Source organism: Macrobrachium rosenbergii, chromosome 46 (genome assembly GCF_040412425.1).
Source record: "Macrobrachium rosenbergii isolate ZJJX-2024 chromosome 46, ASM4041242v1, whole genome shotgun sequence".
Taxonomy (NCBI): Eukaryota; Metazoa; Arthropoda; class Malacostraca; order Decapoda; family Palaemonidae; genus Macrobrachium; species Macrobrachium rosenbergii.
The window spans coordinates 44,042,270-44,068,440 of NC_089786.1; the positions used below are offsets into that span (position 1 = coordinate 44,042,270).

At 38.6% G+C, this 26,171-nt stretch overlaps 1 long non-coding RNA gene across 1 annotated transcript; it reads left to right on the forward strand.

Moving 5' to 3' along the window:
- Positions 1 to 7,841: 7,841 nt before the first annotated feature.
- LOC136830274 (uncharacterized) lies at positions 7,842 to 24,248 on the forward strand. Its single transcript, XR_010850624.1, has 4 exons — positions 7,842 to 7,937; positions 8,785 to 9,054; positions 12,342 to 12,475; positions 22,820 to 24,248. It is a non-coding gene; the product is annotated as an uncharacterized lncRNA (long non-coding RNA).
- Positions 24,249 to 26,171: the final 1,923 nt, after the last annotated feature.

Here is a 26,171-nt window from a genome sequence, read left to right on the forward strand (position 1 = left end):
AACCGCCAGTATCCATTTCAGAAAACTGTAACAGATTTCTTTCAGTTAAATAATAAATGTTATTTAGCACATGCAGACAGATTAACTGGGTGGCTGGAACTGTCGCACTTTGGCAACGGACTCCTCATCGAAGATCATCCTGTTTTGCGGAGGTGGTTCTGCCGTTGGGGACCCTGAGGAGATATCCACTGATGGGGGGACGAACTTTATGAGTGCTGAGATGTTAGACTTTATAAGCGATGGGGTGCAGTTACGTATCTCGTCATCACAATACTCCCAATCGAATGGCGAGCTGAGGCGGCCGTGCGCTTTGCTAAGCGTATGATAAGGACAATGTTAGGTGACGGTAGCTCAGACACCGGTGCCACAGCAAAAGCCCTTATGCAATACAGAAATACCTAAGAGATGCAGACAACTCCCTGCAATTAACGTTGGGGAGGCAGTTACGACTCGATCCTGCGGCGAATGAATTTCTTGCTTTTGGATAATCATTGGATGACAACGATACGAGAGAAAGAAAAGGCTATGGTCAAAACTTTGCAGAAAAAGAAAGAATTATATGACCTACATGCAAAGCAGTTGCCATACCTACGTGTAGTTAACCAAGTCCTGGTACAGGATGTAGTCAGTATTAACTGGGATCGATCGGGGGTGGTAATGGAAAGACTCCCATATAGACAGTATTTAACCAAAGTAGATGGGAGTGGCAGAATGTCGAGGAGAAATCGCCGCCACTCGAAATACATAACAGTAAAGAGCCAGTGCCCTACTATAGAACCAGCTGGGGCAGTGCCACGTACCCAGGACCAGGAGGTATATGCTGGCCACGGCAGCCTCCCGCCCCATGGTAGGCGTAGTTCAAGGCCAACTAAACGCCCAGCTTAGATGAAGGACTACGAAGGTGAAAAATAGATTGCATTCTGTTTGCTGAACTATTATTAAGTTTTGCTTCGATTAACCATTCCTTGCTGATTCTCTTTCTTTATTTTGCCTCTTCTTGATTATGATATCCTTTGTTTGTCTCTAATTTTGAATTTTAATTATACCTATGCTTTGCGATAATACGTAGCTTGTTGGGGGTGGGGGCGGATGTAGGATAGTGTGCATCATGTTACTGATATCAGTAATACTACTGAATCGAATTATGTCTATGGTCAGCAACGTACATTTAATTCCGTCCGCGCCAAGATTTTGGCGCGAACGTCAGTTGCCCTGTACCCACCTTGGGATTAAGACGCTTCTTGTAATAAACCGTCAACACGAACGGGAATAGTGCCTTACTTGCCACCTGCCCACAGAGTATCCTATACTCTTCATTTGATTTTCCTTCCTGGCGCCGAATTGTTTGTGGTTGAATGCCCCCATGACAATAATCGGTGGGATTTCTTCCCGCAATTGTTGCTCGATGTTGTCTAATCAGTTTTGCCAGACGGGCGAGGGGATAGCAAGTTGCCAGACGGGCGGAGGGATAGCAAGTTGCCAGACGGGCGGAGGGGATAGCAAGTTGACAGACGGGCGGAGGTGATAGCAAGTTGACAGACGGGCGGAGGGGATAGCAAGTTGACAGACGGGCGGAGGGGGTAGCAAGTTGACAGACGGGCGGAGGGGATAGCAAGTTGATAGACGGGCGGGAGGGGATAGCAAGTTGACAGACGGGCGGAGGGGATAGCAGTTGACAGACGGGCGGAGGTGCAGTGTTGACAGACGGGCGGAGGGGATAGCAAGTTGACAGACAGGCGGAGGGGATAGCAAGTTGACAGACGGGCGGAGGGGATAGCTAGTTGCCAGACGGGCGGAGGGGATAGCTAGTTGCCAGATGGGCGGAGGGGATAGCTAGTTGCCAGACGGGCGGAGGGGATAGCTAGTTGACAGACGGGCGGAGGGGATAGCTAGTTGCCGTGACGTAAAGGAGGATAGAGATTGACAGACGGGGCGGGAGGGGATAGCTAGTTGGTTGTGACGGGCGGAGGATAGCTAGTTGCCAGACGGGTGAGGGGATAGCAAGGTGACAGACTGGGCGGAGGGGATAGCAAGTTGACAGACGGCGGAGGGGGTAGCAAGTTGACAGACGGGCGGAGGGGATAGCAAGTTGAAAGTGCGCAGGAGTTTTGATTTCACTCTTTACTTTTTGCTTCATACAATTATTCGATCCTATCTAGCTGCCTGTCTGTTTTAGTAGTCCTTTCCAGTCTTTATTAGTGCTTTGTAGCAGGGATCATTTTTATGCGATAAATCTATGGTATGAATTAATCGAGATTTTTGTATATTCCAATTTAGTTATTTGTCTATTTATTTATATATTTATCTATTTACTTATTTATTGTCCTTGCTTGCTTTTCTCTCTGGATTCCATATCATTTCTATTTGCTTGTCTGTTTGTCTGCTTGGGTTTCATTTCCCGTCTTTATTACAGTGTGCTGCCTTTTCACTAAAAATGAAACGTTTAATAAAGTTCAAGATAATATATTATGTCCGTGAAGGAATTTATATAGATTTCAGCTGACAAAATACAAACAGATAAGTTTCTTTAGCCTCTGTTTTCAAATTAAGGTGAAAAACAAGCAATGTGAAAATATCTTGAAAATTCATTCGTTTTTCAAATCTTACTGGAGTTAATCTGATTTTTACACTTGACATTTTAACTTCGGACGCCTTTATATGTATCTGCATAAAATTAAACTTCTGACTTCCTGTATTGAGCTTTTTGATTACGAGAAATTCCCTTCTGTGTTATGTCACACACGGAAATCAGTCTTCTGTACCACAGGAAAGTCTTTTCTGTTTTGTTGTAATGAACTGGAGTTTAAATTGACGGTCCTGAACCTTTGTTTAAAGAAAATGACCAGATTAGATGCAGAAATGCGTATTTTCAGACTCGGCCAAGAGCTGTACTGTATTTATTTCACACGATTTCTGTGAGGCTCACGTCCAAGTTTGCTGTCTTCAGTTTTGGTTTACATGGAATGAAAAAGGCGTCCTACGCTCTCTCTCTCTCTCTCTCTCTCTCTCTCTCTTTCTCTGCCTTTTTAGATGCCTTACAATTTGCCCGAATAACTTCAAATTCTCATCTTTGCTTTTACACACCCCTCCATTCCCTCCCCCAGCATTTCCCCTCCCCCTCCCCCCTGTCCCTCCCCTGGTGTCCTTCATCTCTCAGTGACTTGATTCAATGCCTTTTCCGCTGCTCTTGTACGAACAGTCAACACCTGCCTTCTCCGCAACCACCTCCCCCCCAAACACACACACACACACATCTTGCCTCTTACTATTTTCCTGACAATGTAAAATCATTCGTTCATTCCTCATTCATTTATTCATTCATTCATTCATCCATTCATTCATTCCCATTGACTCGAAGTGAACTCCAGTCATCCGTTGTCATTTGCCATTTTTATTCATATTTTCTTGGTTCGTTGACGGATGAATTACACGAGGTGTCATTAACATGCTTTGGGTCCTTTGACTCTTTGCAAAATAGATCGTTCATTTTTTCAGTATTTCTCCACATGATTTCGTTTATCTCTTTTATTTTAAGCTGTTTTTGTGAAGTTATAGTTCCAAGTTTTATCTTCAGTCGTAAATTCATTAGAAACTTTGTGTTACTTTAAATGGTCATGTGTTCTGGGACGAAATTTGACCTTAGTTTCAAACGTTGGTAATTAGGACAGTAAAGAGGGAAAATTCACTTAATCAGAGAGAGAGAGAGAGAGAGAGAGAGAGAGAGAGAGAGAGAGAGAGAGAGAGAGAGAGAGAGAGAGAGAGACTGGCAAAGTATTTTCCTCTTGACACAGTAATAAATTTCCCTTTTCAACGGACAAAAAAAAAAATAAAAAAACAGGTATCCGGAAATAATTTGGGACGATACCGTCCCGTCAGTAGAGCTCAAACTGGTTCAGTTTGTTCACTTTGTTTGGTTTTCTGTAGAGCCCTGTGGCCACAGGGATAATTCCCTGTCTGGCGGTCCCTTGTACGTTTTCAAAATAAGGTGCTTCTTATATATTCTATAATTGTCTTGCAGTGTTTTTCTCGTCAGTATCGTAGCTCCTGCAGAATAGGAGATTCTTTTAGTTCCCTTTTAAATTTGCTTTCTTTTGTATGCTCTTCACTTCAGGTGGTATTTTGTTGTATAGTCTTGGTGCACAGTGTACAAATGCTCTCTCTCGCCTGACTTACAATTTGTTCTAGGTTCAAATAGCCTATATGCTTCACTTGCATGTCTAATAATGTTAGTTTTTGTTTCCTATGGACTGTATGTTTATTAAACTGCATAGAAGATTATTAGTGAAAGCCATGATCCGCATTATTTTTCATTTTTGACAAATTCTTGATACGCTGTGCATTTATTGCCATCATATCTTTTATGTTTAGTATCACTATGGCCTTTTTCCACAGTTGTTACACTTGAAGATACTCTAGCACATTCATTTGATTTGTGATTTTCACTCATGCCCTCATAATTTTATACTTTCCGTTAGTTTACATGACGTGGACTAGTTTTGTTTTAGGAATAAGGCAGCAAAATGTCTGGGAAAAAAATCTGTAGACATTCGTTCATCGGATTTAAGAACCGACGTTACAGAATGAAAAAAGATAACAGCCAAAGTTACTATTTTATTGCCTTTGCAGTTTGAGTGTGTTCAGTTTCTTCAGAGGAGAGAGAGCGAGGAAAGGAAAGTTGGCGTCTGCGAATTTCTGAGATTCAAGAGCTGATCACACTCAAACTGCAAAGGCAATAAATAGCAATCTTGGACTTTATCTTTGTTCACTCTGTAACGTCGGTTCTAAAATCCGATGAACGAATGTCCATAGATTCAGTTAAGGTCATGTGAGCAAAAAAAAAAAAAAACACTGTTACTCCATTCAGGAATCTTTTTCCAGAAAAAAAAAAAAGTGAAAATGCTTCTCTCTCTCTCTCTCTCTCTCTCTCTCTCTCTCTCTCTCTCTCTCTCTAGGGTTTATGTCAGAATGACTATTTGAAAGTGCTGTAGATTATTTACTCTGTTTTAGTTACAGCCTCTGGTCATTTTTCCTTTGTCCGCATTGATGAACTGACGATTAAATTTCCAGTGATTTTTGGATGAAGATTCATTGCTATTGCACTCTTTTTGCTTATGCTGAATGAAGCCTTTTTTCTGCAAGCCAGTAGCTAATAACCAATCACTGAATATTTATTTATTGTTGCTTTCAATTTAGCATTCAATATAAACCCGATGTTATGAACATCTACAGATTACAAGCCAATTTTTTGTAGCCCATTTTATTCATTTTGCCTAATTCACTTTGAAAGATGAATGTCCAATTTACTGAATTTGTCTTTAACTTTGCCTTCGTATTAAACCAGGCAAGTAAGTCATGGAAAAATTTGGGTGGCTTTCAAAATGGTAATGGGAATCTGGCAACCTCTACACAAGGATCTCGCAATTTCAGACTTCGCAATACTAGGGTGCCCTGACTAACTGATCCATGACCCTGGAGACCAGTGATTGGTTTTGCGTCAGTTCGAAGGGACACCGCAAACCGTCCCTTTGTATTCTCCTTTAATCGTAGTAGCGATTTTGTTAAGGAGGTGAGGTTTTAGGTTTTTGTTTCGTTGTCCTAGAGAATTTTAGCGTGTTTAATTTGAAATTGGTGAGAATTGGTGGTGAATATTTTAGAGAACTGCACTTTTTCATATTGGATTTTGGAGAGTAGGCCCTAATCAAAGTGTGCTTATACATAGCTACTGGTACCTCAGCTAACCTGGTCATAGCTAATCGATACTAGTCTTAACATAAAAGATTCAACGCAGAGAATGTACTGTAAATATGGCAGAAGTTTAAACAAAACGTGTTCATATAGGATATTGAGTAAAAATTATGGTCAGTTGATATTATAATATTAAATGCCCACCAATTACATTTCACTTTAAACGCAAGATTAATGATATCCCCAGTAGCCTTTAAAGCCAGGCTAGGAGGCTAGTGCTACCACCCCAAAGGCCAAAGCTGGAGCACGTCTCTTATTTCTCTGTCTTTCCTGGTCGACATTTGAAACCTAACCTAGCTGTTTTTGCTAACGGTTACTTTTTTGAAATTAATAGGCTGCTTTCTCCAAATCTAGCCATGGTAGACTGATGATTGACCTGTTATGAGGTTTAGACTGAGGCCTTGACCTATCTCTGTTACCAAACACCAAGTTCATTTAGATTTTCTGTAAGGCATGTGTTTAAAAATTTTACCAAGTGAGAAAAAATGAATATCAGCAAGTATGCGCAGAACTAGGGTAATTTAAGCCGGCTGTCCGCGGTGAGCTAGACTGTGGCAATTGGCGTTTTCCTATGTTATTTCAATTTGCTTACAAGAATTTAAAGCAAATATTGTCGGCCGGTTGTATCTAAACTGTAATTGACCTTGAAGTTATCGACAGGGTAGATCTAAGTTGTTATTCTGGCAAGCCCCACCCCTCCATAGCTAATACGTACTTGTGGGTGTTTACTGGTTACAATTTAGCCGTATTAGCCATGAAGGGCGGTGGGGAGCTCGCCACGAATGCCGGGCTTAGACCTACCCCGTTAGGTAATTCACGTTTGGGTCTTCAAAGGTCAGTTGCAGGAAGTTACAGCCGGCCGACAAAATATTACTTTTAAATTCTTGTAAAGCAAGTAAAATAACATAGAAAAACGTCAATTGCCATAGGTTCAGTTCACGGCGACAGCCGGCTTAGAATTACCTAAAAGGTTTATATTTTGTTAAACCCTGGCATCTCGTGATATCCTATCTTAATAGTAATCCTCTGTAAAATGGTTTGAACAGCTTACCAGGTTGTGCTCATCGGATGGGGTACTATCACACTGGCTCAATACAAAAAGGAAATACAGGTTAATCTAGTATGCCAAAATGTAAGGAGGATCAGATTTATTTCAGACCTCTTGTTCAGCTTGTAGCTAGATCCCTGAAGTCTTTCTCCTCGAATCCTTATATTGTAATGGTGGGGGGGACAGGTGGTATAATCACAGCTGTTGCTGTCAATTTAGGATATGAGCTTTCATGGCCCATCCAATCTCACCTAAAAGTTTGGGGAATTTTGTAATTAAAAATTTTAATCTTGTGTCTTGAGCCTTCCAGCCAGCTAGTTTTACTTGTATTTTTATATGAACAGAAACCAACAAAACTGAATAGATTTGTGCCTGGTGGAGAGGTGGTGTTTACTCATGACCCTTCTGAATCAGAGGGGGAAAAAGCTAAACGGTTATTTTGGTTATAGTTGAGCAGAACGCTTTACCAAAGGCTACAACACCCAAGTGCTCAAGACGAAAATACCCATGTCAAATGCTACTAATGCAGAACAGTTTGTAAGACTACTGTAATGAGGTGAAAATTTTTTGTTTTTAAACCATAGCCCTTTGGGAGCTGAAAATTAATTTTCCACTTTAAATGTGCTTTGAACGTTTGGACGTTCAGTTCAACAGCAACACTGGGAAACCAGGATTTTGCTGAGGAAACCCAAACAAGTGAAATACAAGGATGTGTTTAACTTAACCTAACGTAGGGCACTGGGTCCTTACCTTTGGCCCAATAAAGTAAAAAAACAGGGTTGGACCTAACTTAACCTAACTTAGTTCTTAGGTGGTACCCCACCCACTCACTCACTGCAATTCTCATACCCCGACAAACAGACCAGTTTTCCCTAAAATGTTTATTTGTATGAAAGATATTAAGTTTTGTTTATGAAGGTAAAATGCAAATTATCCAGGAATGAATATGCAATATTTTTTTGTACAGAGTTGAAATTTTAGAAATTGGGGTTAATGTGATTTAAGACTTTGTAGTTTATTTAATAGTATTTACTATATTTGCATTTTCAGGACTGTGAATACATGAAGCCAGTGCTACTTCTTTCTTCATCCAACAGGGTGATTGCGTTTGCAGTACATAAACTGGGACATCACATTCTTTGAGGTACAGCTTGCAAAATTTATTTCAAGATAAACTTAACTGTAGAGGAAAAAGACAATATTCAAATGAAAAACTCAACAAAGCTTAAATGGCCATTTGGTGACAATTGCCTTTTCAACTTTTGAAAATAAATCAATGAAGGAAAGTTTGTCAATCCTTTATGTTTTCAGTCGTTCGATTTTGATGTTCATGAGGAGCTGTGTTATTTTAATTAACAAAAATATAAAAATAAGCAAATAAAAGCACGAAAACCCTTGTATCATTCGTAAATTAAAAAAATTATTAACTTATTCTGAATTTTAATATACTTTTTAGTGTGTTTGTAAAGGAAGGTGAGTAAATGTATTTGTGTGTATATGACCCAGTATGAGAGTATGTTCCAATGTGCAGTTTTTAATTTCATTTTAATTTGTTCATCATTCTGAATGACCGAAGGACCTGTTGTCCCAGTGCTGTGGCCTGAGGCCTGGACCGAGTATTTTATTCTAATTCTTAGGCCCTGTCCACACTAGCGGGCACTGCCCGACGGGCAAACACTGTTCCCATAACCGTTTCACTATACTGACCGACCAGGTACGGAGCCAGAACGATGCGATTGTCTGGTAACACTGCTTCAGAAGCGAGAGAAAATATAAACAGCTGGAAGTGTCCGACGGGCATGCCCGCTAGTGTGGACAGGGCCTTAGGGCCAGCTCCTTGAGAGCTGAAAGTCAGCTCAGTGGTCTGGTTAAACTACTTTAATAATAATATCTGCATCAGTTTGTTGAAAAATACTTTTCATAATAGTAAATGGTGTTTGGGGAACTATTGTTGTTAGTAGGTGTTTGAATATTTGAAACTGTTTTTTCAGATACCGACTGAATGGTTAAACTATTACCTTATTTAGGCGAAGCCTGAATGCAGCACTTGAAGAAATAAGAGTGGACCTTGACCCCAAAAATGATTTTGTGGGGTGGCCTTGGTCATGAGAGCTATTTTTCCTGTTTGGGCTAATGTACTGCACCGCCTCCCTGCCAAGAGAAAGAGGCTGCTTGAGTAATCCTAGACAAGAAGAAAGGGTGGTCCTCATGACTTCTAATGTGTGAAATTGTGCAGTATTGCAATAAAGGTGTCCATAATGGTAGGTTGCAATTGTATTTCCTAGGGTACTGTGTGTGAGCGAGGAATGGGTACAAAGTGTTTCAGCCATGGTTTACAAAGTGGTCCATATTTAATTTTTTTGTGATTACACCATACAATTATATTTGGGACTTTCCTCATAAGTCGCTCAGGTATAGCGTTCCAGGGTAGTATGAATGAGAGAGTTGGTACAAAGTATTTATTCTCTGATACTCGGTATTGAAGAAATTTTTATGTACTTGCCAACATGGTTTGGGTGGGATTTTGGTTCAAACTTGGTATAAGGATAGACTATCAGGTGTAGAGATAAGTCATTTAGCAACCACTACTCCTAAATCCTCCCTGGTCTTAAATTAGACGGAGGTGTGGTTAGCACTGATTTTTGTGTATATCAGTCCCTGTGGTATTTTTGCAACAGCTGGTGATCTGTCCCTAGGTTGCTCTCGTGAGCTACCTTTAAAGGGAGAATGTATGTTCAGCTCTGTCTGACACTTAGCTTGTCATCATAACTGGTAAACACTTGAAGAAATTTCTTAGTCAAACTTTGTACAAACGTAGAACTAATCATGCAAGAAACCGCATGAAGGAGATAGTGGTAAATCTTCTTCTTCTCTTTTTCGTTTCTATTTTGCTTGAGCTTTCACGAAATGCGCTTTCTTCTTTTCAAGAAGGAATTTTAGATCATCTTTAGTACAAGAGTAGATCATAATACATTTTTCTAAGAAAAATCTGCCTGTCTGCTCGTCTGTCGTTTGAAGTTTATTAAGTTCAAGCTGATTGCGGTGAAAGGATTTCACCAGGTAATAGAGCAGATTGTACTTAAAACATGAAGGAAATTGTTTGTATGACTAACCAAGAATTTATTTATTTATTTATTTATTTATTAGGTTGTTATACTTGGCCTTTTTTTCGTAAACTCACTTCTCCAAAAGTAAATTGTCTGTTGAAAATTTTGTATGTAATTTTGGTTTGAAAGTTTTGATCTAAAGAGGTGGAGAGGAATTTATATATGGCGTGCTTACTTCAGTAATAAAACCCTTTCATGAATGGTAACAACGAACTGTGACCATGGGTTTCACTTGAGTAACTGCCCTTGTAAGAAGTGATTTCACAATACATGTTGAGGGAAATTATTACGTGTTTATTAATGTGCAGGACCCACAATCGAGATTTCAGTAAATCATCATTCGTAATACTCTTGAGAAAGGCTGGTCCAAAGTGCCAGGTAGGGGAGATGGGGAGATGCAACACTTCTTACAGTATTTGAAGATTGCACATTGAATATTGAAATTTCAAGTGTGGTATGAAGGTGACCATTATGCAAGATCACCCATATGTCAGTACATCAGTAAATGTCACTCTGATACGATGTCGTTGCAAACTCTTTCCACAACAGATTACAGTGATTGTTGCTGATTTACTACTGAAGGGATTTTCAGTCTTAACGTGGTGCAAAAAAGTAGGCTATCTTGCGTAGATGTGCCTGGAAGTTTGTCTGTCAGTTAGTCTGGAACACTTGACATAACTCGTACATAGGTGAAGGATTTCAGTCTCGTAGTTGGTGCCAAGGCAGATCATCATGCGCAGTCATGTATGAACCGAGATCATGTGGCACAGTTGTATGTTGCACTCCACCCTTTCATCACACCAGTTTCTTGGTTGAATGGATTTCAGTCACAGGTTGATCATCGCATTTTGGTGCTTAAAAGGAGACACTTTCTTCCATCGGCGCACCAGTCTTTTTTTTTCATAATTCTAGAGTCAGTCAAATTTAGTTCGAGGTAGGCATACTATTCATAGGCGTGCATGAAAGGAGATTCACTCTTTATCGTTACCTGCCCATTGCAACCCTATTTCCTACTTGGCTGAAGTGATTTCAGTTAATCCTAGGATGATATTCGTCTGCCTGTCTATTATGCTCTCTCTTACAATCATCACATTGCAGTCCGTCAATATTAGAGATTTCTGTGTTAGCATAGGCGACTCTCAAGGTAGCCTTTGTGAGTAAACACGTGAAAGGGAGGTGACAGCCTGTGTGGTTCCCATCTCTTCATAACTAATAGACAGAATTTGTTGAGAGGCACGAAGATAAGCTCATTATTCTATACTATATATATTCTTGGGAACGTGTGTTGGTGTAGTGGGTAGTGTTTAGTAAGTGGCCTCTATTTGAATTTTTTTGGGAGTGGGTTTCTTAGAATGCTTTTGGGGAGGATTTTGAGGAACGATATTTTTTTGAGGTTGGGAGGAGAGATGCTTTGAGATGTTAGGCTAATTCGTAGGGAAACCATTGATTTTGGTAGGGGAAATAGGAACTCCTTGGGAGGGATGGGTGAGGGGCCATTGAATGTAATTTGGACAGGAACACTTTTAAGGATTCCCAGGAGTGAAATGTTTTTATTTATAACCATGGTGGGAGGACATTTGAACCACCTTGGAAGTAGGATTTGAAACTTCCAGAAGGAAATTTGTGTGTGTGTGTGTGTGTGATGAAATTCTAAAGTGCTTGTGAATGGAGTTTTACTGAGATATGATTCCATGGGAGACTTTGGAATACATTAGAAGAATGTTAAAATGTGTGGATAGGAATGAGACTATTTATTTGAAAGAGTCACCTTGAGATGGAGGTATAAGCTTGGCTTGGGAGGGAGGTTCTTGAATGGTTTTGCAGAAATCTTTGCATTTAATTTGTCAGTGAAACTTGATGTCTTAGTAGGAAGACATTGGAATGAGTTGTGAGGTAAAAGGAAATGCCTTCGATTGTAAGTCCTTGAACTCCTTCAAGGGACAGGTCTTTTACTGGCCTAAGAAGGAAATCTTTGTTGTGGCTGGGAGGAAAATTCAGATCCTTTACAGTAGAGGCTGGTTTGGTGGTGATTAACTGCTGGTACAATGGAGCATGGCAATGATGAGTCCACTAAATATTCATGTCATCATGTGCTGAAGTCTTTGACTTCTTATTTTACACAGATTCTCCAGTAGAAAGAATTGGGAGCATTTTCTATCAGTCCAGGTTTACTAGGCATATATATAATGAAGAAAATGTTTGAAAAACTTGGCTGATTTTATGTAAGATAAAGTAAAACAACTTGTAGAGTATTCTTTAAAGCCTGCATAAGTACATATAGTTAGAGATAGAAGAGTTCTAGAAAATCATATAATGCAAGACACTGACAAGAGGTCTGTTCAGTATTGTATATTACATCCCTTATAGAAGTGTGTAAAATCAGGAGTTCTGACCAAACCCAGTATTTTATTGCAAGGTGATCAGTCATGCATCTTTTTCAGGTCTCCAGCAATGCAAGTGTTGCACCAACACCTTGTCAGGGGTTTCATGATGTATATGGAGTCGGAAGACCTGGGAGGAAGATTCACCTCAATTAACTCAGTCAAAATGAAATATGGACTAATTAAGCAACAGAGTAGGTATTCTGAGGCACTTGCCACTGCCTGTTTTAACATTAGTTTTTTTTTAATGAGCATCTTCCAACTACAGTCCTAGATAGTGTTCTCTAAGTATGACAGTTATTGCAATTTCAGTAAGTTAGTTTCATATTCAGTACATTATTTTGGGAAATTTCACAGCACAAAGATTATGTTGCCCCTAGGCAGGTCATATCAGTATATGCACTACTGTAGGAAATTTCTGCTGTATAAGATTATGTTGCACCAAGGCAGGTCATATCAGTATGCATTATTTTGGGAAATTTCACTGTGCAGGGATTTGTCGAACCTAGGCAGGTCACTTATATTTTTTAAGAAATGTTGGAATTTCAGAACCAAGAGTTGAGTAAAGTTATGTAACTAATTTACATGACTGAGTGGACCCATGAGGATCTTGGTAAGTTCTAATATTAGTAGTAAAGTTAGTTATTTTGATGCCCAAAATATTCAGAATTTTAAAGAAATGAATGAAGATAAAGACCTCATAGAGTTTTGAGTGAAGAAGTACCAATTTATTTTAGTGGACGTCCCAAGTTTGTAAGTAGGCACATGGGAATGAGGTTTGAGATATTGTGTATTTGGTGTCTTATGATGTTGGCAGGATTATTGCTGCTTTGAGTGATTTTATGGGAGATACTTTGAGTAAGTTGAAACGAAGTTGAAAAGTAAACTTGGAATCTGTGTTGGTTTGGTGGATCAGTGTTGAATAAGAGGCCTGCCATTTGAAGATTTATTTGGGGTAGTTTTCTTGAAGATGTTAAAGAGGATAGTGTTGGAATACTTAGAGGAGAATATTTTCTTTTTGGGTTTGGGGCAGGTGTTGTGTTCAGTTTGTTTGGGGAGATCTTTGAATGAGGAATTGGCTGAAGTCATTGATGTGGGTGGAAATTTGAACTTCTTTGGGAGGAGGGAAGGAAGCCTTTGAATATATTTTGAGAGGGAACTCTTTCAACTTGTTCAGGGTGGACAGCTTCCTTGTGCCCTTTCAGTAATCCCCCTTCAAGAGGCACCTCTTGAAGAGGCACCTCTATTACTTCATACCAGACATTAATCTAAATTATTAATGTCATGATGTGACGACAGTTTCGATGCCCAGGAATCAGCAGAAAGGGGTAGCGTATATACGGTCTTGGTCAAGATCTTGACAGCTCCACGGCAGACTTTGGAAAAGGCTTCTTTCAAATCTAAAGCTTGTGAAGGGAAAACGTCATGAAAGTGTGTGGGAAAAATGATGACAATTTTTGTTTCTAGTCTAAAGGGTATATATACACTTTACATGATTGTGGCTGTTGTTATATACCATGTTTTATACTCCAATACTTGGGGGGTGCATGGCTTAAATAATTGGTAAGTGAATGGATTTGTATAGTAATGTAATGTTATTAAAACCTCGAGTGTGAGTGTATAAGTAGGCACATGGAAGTGAGTTTAAATAATGCACATTTGGTGTTTTATACTGAAGTAAATTATATTCTAACAATTTTATGTACAGTAATTAGTGTAAATTTACGTGACGTAACTTTAAAGGTGAAATAATAGTTGTTTCCCCCCTGTAAAGATTTTTTAAATCTGCAATTCTTGTCAGTTTGTATGTCTTTTTCCCTTTTGGTAAAACTCCATGAGAGTCATGCTGCCGTTAGACAATACTGCGTGATTGTCAGCAGAAACACCAATGTTTTGAAGAGGAGTCCTCCTCCTTGGTGGGAGGTAACACGTCAAGTTTGTGGTCTGTAGTCCTTTCCAGATACTGCATTATCATTACTTTTCATATGCTACCACCTTATATAGATGTGATACATTTTTAGATAAAGCTCTTAAATTGAATGTTGCAGCATAAAGTACAGGTTCGTTTAGGGCAGGAATCATGCAGAATTGCTGTGAGCTGTCAGATGTCTAGGAAATATTGAAGCAATGGCTGTAATATAGGGTCTTTGATATATACACAGGGACTTTGTTGCTTATATAACAAGCCAGACCCCCAGGTCTGTTAAGGTGGAGTGCTACTCTGAGATTGGCTTTGTGTTTTGGCACAGGGAACAGTCTCCAGTATATTAATAGTAGTGGGCTTTGGGCTTAAGAAGAAGCCCTGTTTACCATACTCCTTCTGTTAATATTTTAGTATTTAAATTCTTTGAATGAGGGCATCCACAGTTTGCTCTCTTGTTAGAAAAAGCTATTGTGTTGCAGGGTCTTTCAGCATTGCAGTCCTTCGAGGTTTTTAAGGATTATCAGCCAGTTTCAGATGTTCTTGAAGTAGTTTTTGAGTGGCTCTCAGAACAAATTGCCTCACCAGTGAACAACAACATTATTGGAGAGTCTTTAGTGTAATTATATACATTTCACGGTAATTATACACATTTCCCTTGCACTCAATTCACCTGAAAAAGAAGGATATCCATCTGTTTTTAATATTAGACAAGCATTTGTATATAAAATGCTTACTACTTGTTTTTGGTAGTAAAAAAAAAAGACAGCACTGTCTTTAACAGTTACATCACTTTTGTGCACAATATTTGAATACACTGCATGTCACAGAGAAGGTTCTTTTGTAGCTAACAAGGGGTTGTCTTTTCAGATGTGCATTCTGCCTTGGAATATTTTGGACCCCCTTCCCCCGGGCCAAGTCCAAATGTATCCTTCCAAAACAATTGGAAACTGAAACAAAGAAATCCGAGCATTAAAGGGAGTGTGACCTCTCCACCATTGTTGTTGGTTGTGCTGCCATTTTAGATGTGGTACGTTTTTAAATGAATTTGCCGAATGATAGTTCAGAAATTACAAGATTCGTTTAGGTTAGGACCTGTGGAATTGCTGTTAGTTCTTGAATGGTAAGTTCAAATCACAGGTTCGTTTAGGTCAGGACCTGTGGAATTTCTGTTAGTTCTTGAATGGTAAGTTCAAATCACAGGTTCGTTTAGGTCAGGACCTGTGGAATTTGCTGTTAGTTCTTGAATGGTAAGTTCAAATCACAGGTTCGTTTAGGTCCAGGACCTGTGGAATTGTATTAGTTCTTGAATGGTAAGTTCAAATCACAAGGTTCGTTTAGGTTGGGACACCTTGGAATTTCTTATTAGTTCTTGAATGGAAAGTTCAAATCACAAGGATTCGTTTAGGTTAGGACCTGTGGAATTTCTATTAGTTCTTGAATGGAAGAAGTTCAAATCTGGGTTCGTTTAGGTTAGGACCTGTGGAATTTCTGTTAGTTCTTGAATGGTAAGTTCAAATCACAGGTTCGTTTAGGTCAGGACCTGTGGAATTGCTGTTAGTTCTTGAATGGTAAGTTCAAATCACAGGTTCGTTTAGGTTAGGACCTGTGGAATTTCTGTTAGTTCTTGAATGGAAGTTCAAATCACCCAGGTTCGTTTAGATTTAGGACTGTGGAATTTCTGTTAGTTCTTGAATGGAAAGTTCAAATCACAGATTTCGTTTGGAGTTAGGACCTGTGGGAATTTCTGTGGTTCTTGAATGGTAGTTCAAATCACAGGTTCGTTTGGAGGTCGGGACCTGTGGAGATTGCTGTTGATTCTTGAATGGAAGGAAGTTCAAAATCACAGGTTCGTTTTAGAGTTAGGACCTGTGGAATTTCTGTAGTTCTTGAATGGAAAGTTCAAATCACAGGTTCGTTTAGGTCAGGACCTGTGGAATTGCTGTTAGTTCTTGAATGGAAAGTTCAAATCATAGGTTCGTTTAGGTTAGGACCTGTGGAATTGCTGTTAGCAGTGAGGTGTCTAGGGAATATTCAAGGGCAGGTTTTAAAGTAGTCTTTTTTTGTATTGTTTTGTTTTGCTTAACAGACTGTTACTTATGAGAAAGCCAGGCCTCTGGGCGTTTGTTAAAGATGAGGGTGCTATTCGGTTTAGTGTACCAGGTGGAGCTTGGTGTGTTATTGGTCGTTTAGTGAAATTTTTAAATCAAAGTGATCAGATAGTGAAAAATTATTTTATGACAGTCCATGGATTGGCTGCTTTTGTGTGTGTGTGTGTGTGTGTGTGTGTGTGTGTGTGGGTTTCAATCTCATCTGTAAATTAACAGAAATTCTATTTTGATGTCCTTTGTAAGGGGGTTAACAAATGTGTTCTGAATTTAAGTAAGTTATTAAAGAGTACCAGAATTGTTAGAAAGGTACACGCATTTAGGCTGGCTCATATTCTTCATTTATATTCTATTATTTATTTACTCGTCAGTTTTTCCTAGAAATTTTTTTGTGGAGTTTTTCATTTCCTCCCAACCAATTTGTTTTGAAGATTTCCCAAGAGAGGCATGTACAGTATATATGATAAGTACAGTTGATGATAAAAATTGCTTGAAAAACGTAGTTGATTTTATGTACAATAAAGTAAAACAAAATTCCATTTTGTAGTAGGCACTTGTAGTCTTTTTTTTTGGTTCTGGGCAAGAACATAGATAGATAGTCCTTATAGGACGTCAGCGAATGCAGGACAGGAATAAGATGTCCTTTTAATTTTGCATGGTACATCCCTTGCATAAGTGTGTAAAAAGAGGAGTGCTGAGAAAACCCAGTGTATGATAGCAGGATGACTAAATTGTACTGACTTTTTTCAGATTTTCAGCAGTGCAGTGTGCAGATTTTCAGCAGTGCAGTGTGCAGATTTTCAGCAGTGCAGTGTGCATGACAACAAGAAGTCTTCATTAAAAGGGTTCTGTCAGTTAACTTTTAGTTTTTATTCTCTGTGCCTTTCAGTGTAGCAAGTCAGTTCCTTTAAAATTACCCTTATTTTTGTTTTGTAGGTTGCACATTTTACTGCTCTGAACAGCTTCAATGTATGCACTCTTCTTACACAGTACATAGTGTTGTCAAGTCTCCATTTACGAGAAATGAAGCTTCCCTCAGCCTCAATCCGAATATGAACTGGATCAGTGAATGGTGTAGTTGGTGGGGTCTGAGGCTGAACTCCAGTAAAAAAAAAACATTTGATTAGCAGATCTAGCGCAGATTTCCCACTCCATCATCCCCTTCAGGTGGGACTTTGCTGAAAGAGTCTGAAGCTTTAACTATTCTAGGTATAACTTTTGACTCGCATCTAACTTTTGAGAAGCATCAAATGAAAGTTTCAGCAAATGCTGTATGAAAGTTAGGGATCGTTTGTAAGGCCTCGTATATTTATAGCTGATAAAATCAGTGCAACCTGTTGTTTGGACATTTGTGCTTTCTTTACTAGAATCCTGTGGAGGGGTAGTGGCATCAGTGCACCCCATTCGGTGTACTGTAGGCATTACTTAAGGTTCTTTGCAGTGCGCCTTCAGCCCCCAGCTGCAACCCCCTTTACTGTACCTCCTGTCATATTCACTTTCTTCCATCTTACTTTCCATCCTTTCCTAACAATTTATTCATAGTTCAACTGCGAGGTTTTATCTCCTGTTACACCTTTCAAAGCTTTTACTGTCAATTTCCGCTTCAGGGCTGAATGACCTCATAGGTCCCAGTGATTGGCCTTTGGCCTAAATTCTATATTCAGTTATATTCTGTTTCCTAATATTAGCAGTTATGACCTGGACCAGTGACGGATGGTCTCTTGTTTGACACTTTTTATTGATCCCCGATTCCCTTTATCTGCTCATTACAGCAACCAGGTTCGCTGAACAGCAGCAACAATATGTGGTAAATGTGCCTCGCTGTTGAACTTCTCAGTTCCAGAGGTCCTTTATTCCTCACATCCATTGGACTGTGGAGCAGTCTCCCAGAGGATGTCATGCAATTGGAACGTGAAAAGTTCAATCGAAGATGTTTTTCATTTCTTCATATTTTTTCATCAGTCTATACGTTTTGTATAATGTCTCTGTATTGCGAGTGGTTTCCCTTTCGGAATGTGCATCTGTTTGTAGAATTTCAGCCGAATTTAAACAAAAAGCTGAAAACCAGAAGCCTGTTTATCCCAGCAGTGATAGGCATATATATGATTGCAGTAGTACTGCAGGTGATGAAGAAATTTGTATTTGTTTTGTGCATGATAGAGAAAAATCTCAGGTGGTAGTAAGACTCAGGCGTACCCCATCTTTCCAACTGCAGGAAAGCACAAAGCTTAAGGTACATATCCAAATCCTTAACCTGTAACAGCAATCCAAATTATAAGTATGTGAAAGCTCAGAAGATCGGGCAAAAATACTCGTAGACACCGACTACCCAAACCTCTGGAAGTAAGATTTGAAAGAGAAAGTAGAGGTGTTGGCATATTGACAACACCAATGGCACAGGTTTTACCCTAAATCTCACGATGATGCAAATCACTATTGATATATGCTGATTTTTGGAGAGAAAAAAGATATTTCCAATGAAGAATTTAGAGAGATTTCTTCAGCACATTCCTCAACACAGAGGGCGGTATATTTACTGATGACTTAAGGATTGGAGGATAGGTGGCTGCGCAGTAGTGTGGTAGGAAATTATGTAATCAGAGTAAATTAACCTTCCTGTTCGATATTTAAGCTGAATTATATTCCGTTCTTGAAGTTGTAAAATATGTTTTTAATAAAGGAAAGAATGATGAAAGTTTTATCATATATTCTGACTCGACTAGTCTTTCATCATCAGTAAAACATGATTCCCTTACACCACCTAGTACAAGAAGTACAGGAATGGCTTGGCCCTCCTGTACTTCCGCAAGCTTATCAGTGCTGAGCCTTTGTTGAGTAACTGTTCGTGTGGGTATAGATGGGAATGAGAGTCGATAAGGCAGCTAAAGTCTATGGGTTACAAATTTGGGTACTCATAAATCTCACATGTCTGATTCACAAACCATTATTCCTGTGTATCTCGTAGAAAGTGGCAAATTTGTTAGGAAAATATACTTGGTAGTATGAAGTTAGTTAAGAGATGGCAGTCTTCAGATCATGCAGATTGGAGGACTTAGCTTTATTTTAACAAGGCTGCGCATAGGACACGTGCATGCTACGCATAGATACTTAATGCAAAGAGGAGAAGGGAGACAGGCCCCAATTTGTAGTTCCTGTCGGAAGTTTTAAAGTGAAAGCATTTTATTAATTGATTGCCCAGATTTTACCCAAGAAAGGAGAGCTAACTCGCACTATGGCAGGTCCATGAGTGAGGTACTTGATAACAATTAAGATATCAGTAAACTAATCTTATTTTTAAAGAGAATGAAGTTTTATTTCAGAATTTAACTTTCATCAGATTTTACAGATTTATTTAATTCGTATGAAAGGCTGTATATTTTTTGATAAATTTTTTATCGTAATTTATAGTTATATTAATTTTAACTAAATTAATGTTTGATTTTGAGCGCTGAATGGCCATAGTTGCCGCAGTTCTTGGCATGTATGCCTAAAATCCATAAATCGATCCATCTTTTTATCAAGGCATTTAAAAAAATATATTATTTCAGGTTTAAGTTGGAGCAACAATGTCGGATGTATTCAAACAAGAAGGAGCACCACAGGAAAATGTTTTAAGTGTAACCTTGTTAATCTTAGCAATCAATGCGGTTTCCAAAATAATTCCCCTTGATAAAACTTGTGCCATTTTTGTTGATGAACGGCTAAGATGAATGGTTTTAGATTTTCTGCTAGTAAAACGGTAACCATGCAGTTTTACTGTATAAGAGGATTCCACCCTGATCCAGATTTGTTCATATATAGGCAGAGAATTCCATGTGTTGGTGAAACACGGTTTCTTGGGTTGAGTTTTGATAGCAAGCTGACCTGGATTCCACATCTGAAGTACATTGAGACAAAATGCTTGAGAGCAATGAATGCTGAAGGTTCTGTCTCGCACTTCGTGGGGTGCTGACCGAACTCAGATGTTGAGATTATATAAAGCCTTGGTCTTTCAAAATTACCATATGGGTGAGAGTTGTACACTTCTGCAAAGCCAAATAGCATTAAAATGCTCAATTCAATTCATCATGGAGTAAGATTGTGTACAAGAGCGTTTAAATCATCTCCCACCGAGAGCATGCTTGTAGATGCCTTTGGATCTTCATAACTTAAAGTTTCTTGCAGTGTGCCTTCGGCCCTTAGCTGCAACCCTCGTCATTCCTTTTACTGTACCGACTCTCATATTTTCTTTCTTCCATCTTACTGTCTACCCTCTCCTAACAATTGATTCAGAGTGCAACTGCTTTGAGGGTTTCCTCCTGTTACACCTTTCAAACCTTGTACTATCAGTTTCCGTTTCAGCGCAGAATCACCTAATAGGTCCCAGTACTTGGCATTTGGCCTGAATTCTGTATTCCATTCAATTCAACTCATTACCAGCATCTGCTGATTCGGAGCTGGTACAGATTGCAGAGGCTCCCTAGTCTTAAACCAGCTATTGTATGAGAAATGAAAGGCACTGCCAGTGTTACGAAAATCACCGCTAACAACCTCAACCATTCGCTTTTAGGAGTAAATTTTATTGTCAGGGAATTAAGCATGCCAAGGATGGGGATTTTACAGCAAGATATTCAGTTAACCCCTGGTACCTTCAGAGAGTGGAAATTTTGTGAATGTCTTTTAATTTTTGCAAGACAGAATTGTCAATACTTTTAGAACATTCCTTTGCCCGACAACTCCGTGCGGATTTTCACGGATGGCTCAAAGTCTGTGCTGGCGTCAGCTTTGGGTCGCCTTCTGATATAGAAAAGAAGCAGGCGAATATCATCCGTTGCATCTATTTTTAAAGCAGAGCTGTATGCAGTTTTAAAGGCTTTGAAGGAAATTTTAATTCAGAATGGGAACAGTTTTACCTTATGTTGTGACTCAAGAAGTGTTCTTCAGTCATTAGTATCTTTTAATTCTTTAATTCTTTTTAGAGATATTGGAATGGCTGCTTCTCACCGGGAATGAAGCCAACCAACGCAGGAGTCAGCGTCGCCTCCCAGAACCCAGAAGATGCCTATTGCCATATCAGGATTTATATCTTCTACAGCAGTAGGTCAGAAAATTAAAATGTGTAGGCAGTCCGCATGGGATTATGTTTTAATGAATCAGGAAATGTGCAGTATCACGTCATCAGTGACTCCTTGGCCATATGCCTGTATGCCAAGGAGGAAAGAAACGATGTTGTGCAGACTGAGGATTGGACATAAAAGACTCACTCATGGGTTCTTGATGCCCTGTGAGAATCCTCCATTCTGCGATGACTGTACGGCGTCCCCTAGTTGTGAGACATTGCTGGTCAAATGTCCCAGCCTTTGGAATTTGAGACGTAGGTTCCTACCTGGGGTGACAGGGAGGTCAATTTATTCTGGAAATCGGCTGCAATTCTTGGTGAGGATTATGGCACAGGCAATTAATGTACGTATCTTTGCATTGGAGGTGGGCTTCCTCAACAAAATTTTAGATTATGCATATAAATTATATGTAGTAGTGATAATATATTCAGACGTGTGATTATATACATATATATATTTTTAGATATTTTTATATGAAATTCTTTTTAAACTTATCATTTATTTTTAGTTTTCTAATTAAATTTATTACTGTGTCGATAACCAAGATGTCGTGACGTCAGTTTTTATAGACATAATCAATCGGTCAATCCCTCTGATACATGGCTCTTTAGATAATATACCCAAACCATGTCAGGCATAGCAGTGTACAGCATTCTGTTCATGTATAGTTCCCTTATGAATTTTGCCACATTCTCAAATATTATTTCTGGGAAGCTTCAACCTATTAGGTTTCTGATGCAAGTTGTTCTTATAACAAGGCCTTTTTGGGACGAGTGCTTAATTAAAAGGATAAGAATCTGTTCTGAGTTTAGATAAAATATGGTTTGCAGGAGTTAGAAGGACTGCTGAGATGTTATCTGAATTGCTGTTAGAGGGCAGGCAGGAATGTCGCACACCCTACAGTAGTTTTGTGGATACAATAGTGTAATAGTTCAGTGTGTAACTATGTTGACTCTATACAGTAAAATTGTCAGCTACAAAATACAAATGGAAGAAAATTAGGAACCAATGAGATAGGTAGTATCATGATAGTCTTGAAGTTATTCAGAATACCTAAAAGACTTATGGGATTTCAGGCTGTAGGTGCACAAGAGAGGTTTTTGAGGCTATAACTCCATTTAAACCCTGATTTTTTAAATGAACCTTAATTCTCCATTATATAGCTTTTACTTCTGTGCCAGTGGTAGAAAAAACTATATAATGGAGAGGTCAGTATTTAAAAAATAAATCTTAAGTATTTATAATTTTGCTGGGTAGCTTTGAGTGACTGGTGGATGTGTATCCATCAGTCACTTGGTGGACTGTTTATTTGGTTAAAATTTGTGATGAAACATTACAATAAGCTTAAAAAAATTGCCTTGGTCAGTTTGTCTTGTGATGTTCATTAACTAATGTTTGTCTTTATTACAGATTAGTAGACTTGAGAAGTGATCTGGCATACAAAGTTCTCGAAGTATATACAGTATTTTGCAGAGAAGTGACAACAAACCAAGGGAGAGTTATCATGAAAGCTTCAGAAGAATCTTGAAAATCCAAGGGAGCATTCTTGGCAAGGAAATTCCCGTAGGGTGTAGTGCTGTCAGTGCACCTCACATGGAGCACTGTAGGTATTACCTAAAGTTCTTTGTAGCGTCCCTTCAGCCCCAAGCTGCAACCTTTTTCATTCCTCTTACTGTACTGTATATATACCTCTCATCGTTTCATAGGGCAACTGCTTTGAGGTTTCCAAGCCTTCTTGCTGTCAATATCCCTTCCAGTGTTGAATGACCTCTTAGGTCCCGGCACTTGTCCTTTGCCCAAAATCTGTTTTCGTATTCCTCCTCAGTAATGAAATGAAGTTTTTTTTTTTTTTTTTTTTTTTGTAATGCCCATCTAGAATTAGAGTTGGTATCTGCATGTGTCCTTTTTCCTGTATGTTCTCCTCAGATTTACATGCAGATGTACATATGTTCAGTGCTGGTGTGAATGTCATTCACCAGGTTTCATCAGTACAGAACATCACCCTCTGAGCACAAATAAATAAGGCTGCTTTTTTTTTATAAAGGGGCAAACTGCAACTAAAAATGCAGTTTGGAAACTCATATTGCACATTTAAAAAGCTCAAATAAAAATTCCTTAAACTAGGTAAAATAAAAAACTTGCTTCAACTAAACGTGTATTAGATTATGGTAGTTAAAATTCAGGCTTGCTACAGATTCCTTCCAAACGGTTCAGTTCATGATGATGAATTCCTATTTGCTATAGCTTGTTCGATCTTACAGTGTGGCTAGAATTCTTTTGTCCACCGAGGTAAATGGATATCTCACTACTTGCCTCTTTTTGTAGGGACTAAGCATAATCATAGGAGCAGGAGAATTAAATTTTGTTTATTATTGTTATATATTTTTTTGGGGTGGGGGCAAAGGTGAAAAAAGTACAATATGTAGACCACTTTAATTTGGTCCGTCATAGTATTAATTGTGGTGTTACTTAAGTGATTACCGCATGGAAGATGTGGAAGTAATGGTGGTTGACCCATTCACCAAGTCTTTGGTATGGTGTTCAAGCTCTTTTCAGTCCCCAGAGGTGACTAGGTGAGTCAATTTTTTGTAAGGTTATGTAGTTGTGATGAAAACTATTTAAGGAGTTCATTTTTTGCCGATGAGGAAAACAAACTGGTTTAAAGAATTTCATTTTCTGTAGGACGGTAAAACAAAGAGATGGAGGAGGGACGTTTGTAAACTTTTTTGTGCTCCACAGTATCTAAATTCTGGTAGAGATGTAAAATAAGAAATAGCCAGAGAATGTCAAAAGAAGTAGTATGCAATAAATTAATAAAGAATATTAAAGAAAGAAAAAATATGAAATGATATGCATAAACTTAACAGGAAAGTATGTGTGCCTGTTTGGATGTTTGAAGTTCCAACGATATTAACTGGTGGCTAGGAAGACTGTATTCTCAGCTGAATCTCACAAAAGCAATGGAAAGGATTCTTAGAATGAAGTGCATATATGGTACTCTTCTTTTTCTTGTAATTTTTCTGTCTTCAGTTGTCCTTTATGTATCTTCATCCCTGGCACAGTGTCATACCTTTGAGTGTCTTTTGTATGCTTATAGCAGTTTTTAGTGGTCAGTTTTTGATGGAAGGTTTACCAGTGTTTTATACTTATGGCGACATTTCTTTCTTGTTTTGTGGTTTCATCTATTGAAAAATTTCCCTTTTCACTTGCAAAACTTTCACAGCCACATGTTACTTACAAAAGTTTGACAGTCAAAACAAATTTACTGCGTATAGGTGCTGCCAGTTTCTGCTGTATTTTGCATAGGAGTCCATGCATGCATATACTTGAAGCAGCTGGTTACCAGTGGAAAACATGGGATATAATAGGAAAACTATTATTACCCCTGACCTAGAGCAGCTATTGGGTTTTAGTTCACATCCACTTACATTCTTGTTGTAAGCATTATTTATAAAGTGAAAGTCAAGACAATTTCCAACTGAATTTCTTACTGTAGGAAGAAAAAACTTCAACTTCTCTGGTTGAATAACTATTGTACAAAGCAATTTGTAGTACTGTACTAATATAATAATAGTTTGGAGCTTTATGATAATGGACAAAAGCTGTTAAACATAAATACCTGTTTTAGTTCATTGGTGTGATTTGTACTAATAGTGATTCATTTTACCAGAAACAGAGGCATGGCAACTGCCTGACTGCAAGTTTCCAGGGAAGAATATTTCTTCTTGAAAACATTTCAGATTCAGTCTTTGGGCTTCAAGAAGTGCTGTCAGACCATGTCAGTGGAACCGCCTGTGTTAATGCGTGTCCTGTAAAATTAGCTCTTGGTAGATGCCAGTGTTGCCAGTCAGATGACGCACATTTCACTGTGCACTGTATCAGGTTGAGTAGAGGCAAACTGTCTGAAGCCATTGAATCATTGGTGAAAATTGCGTCTCCTGATTTGCTGTTATGCGCACATTGGAAGATTACTTCTTAGATAACTTTGTTCCTGTCTGGATTTACCTGTTACACTTTCCAGGTATGGCCCTTTGTGATAAGTAACAAAGTCCTGTTAGTAAAGAGCCTATATTACAGCATGAACTTTAGCATTTCGAAGATATGTACACAGCTAACTGCAATCCGACATTGTTCCTAAATTAAACTAACTTGTACTTTGCACTTCATTTCCCATTTAAGAGATTTATACAGATGTATTCTTGTCATCTAAATGGTAGCGTGGAAAAAATGCTTATAATTTGGTCAGCTAAGTCGAGATGCTGCTAATCTTTGGCTGAACTTGATCTGAGTGTCTTAGTGAAATTAAAAGTTCAAATGAGTCATTTTTAATTTAATTAGGCAAAAATAGCATACACAGAGTTTATTATATCTTACATATATGTTGCTTTCTACTGTGTCAACTTTAAATAATTGTTTTACCTGACTTTCATTGTTCTCCCCAAATTTGCTTTTCTTTTGTATTGACTCTCCTATAATCATATATTTTTAAGTGTATTAATTATCAGGTTTACTTCACGTACATATTTTCTGGAGTAACGATGTGAGTGCAAAATAGTGAAAAATTGCAAATTGACTATCAAAAATGTTTGCAGAGGACTGCTCTAAAGGGATTACATTCAAATAAATATAAAATGCCTTCAGAAACCTAGCCTGGGAAAAATGTGTCATTGTTGGCTGACAAATGAATGCAGTCGGAGTAAGAGGGCAGAGCAATTTACCAGAGAAGTACAAGTCACAAACAATTATATAAACTCACAGAATA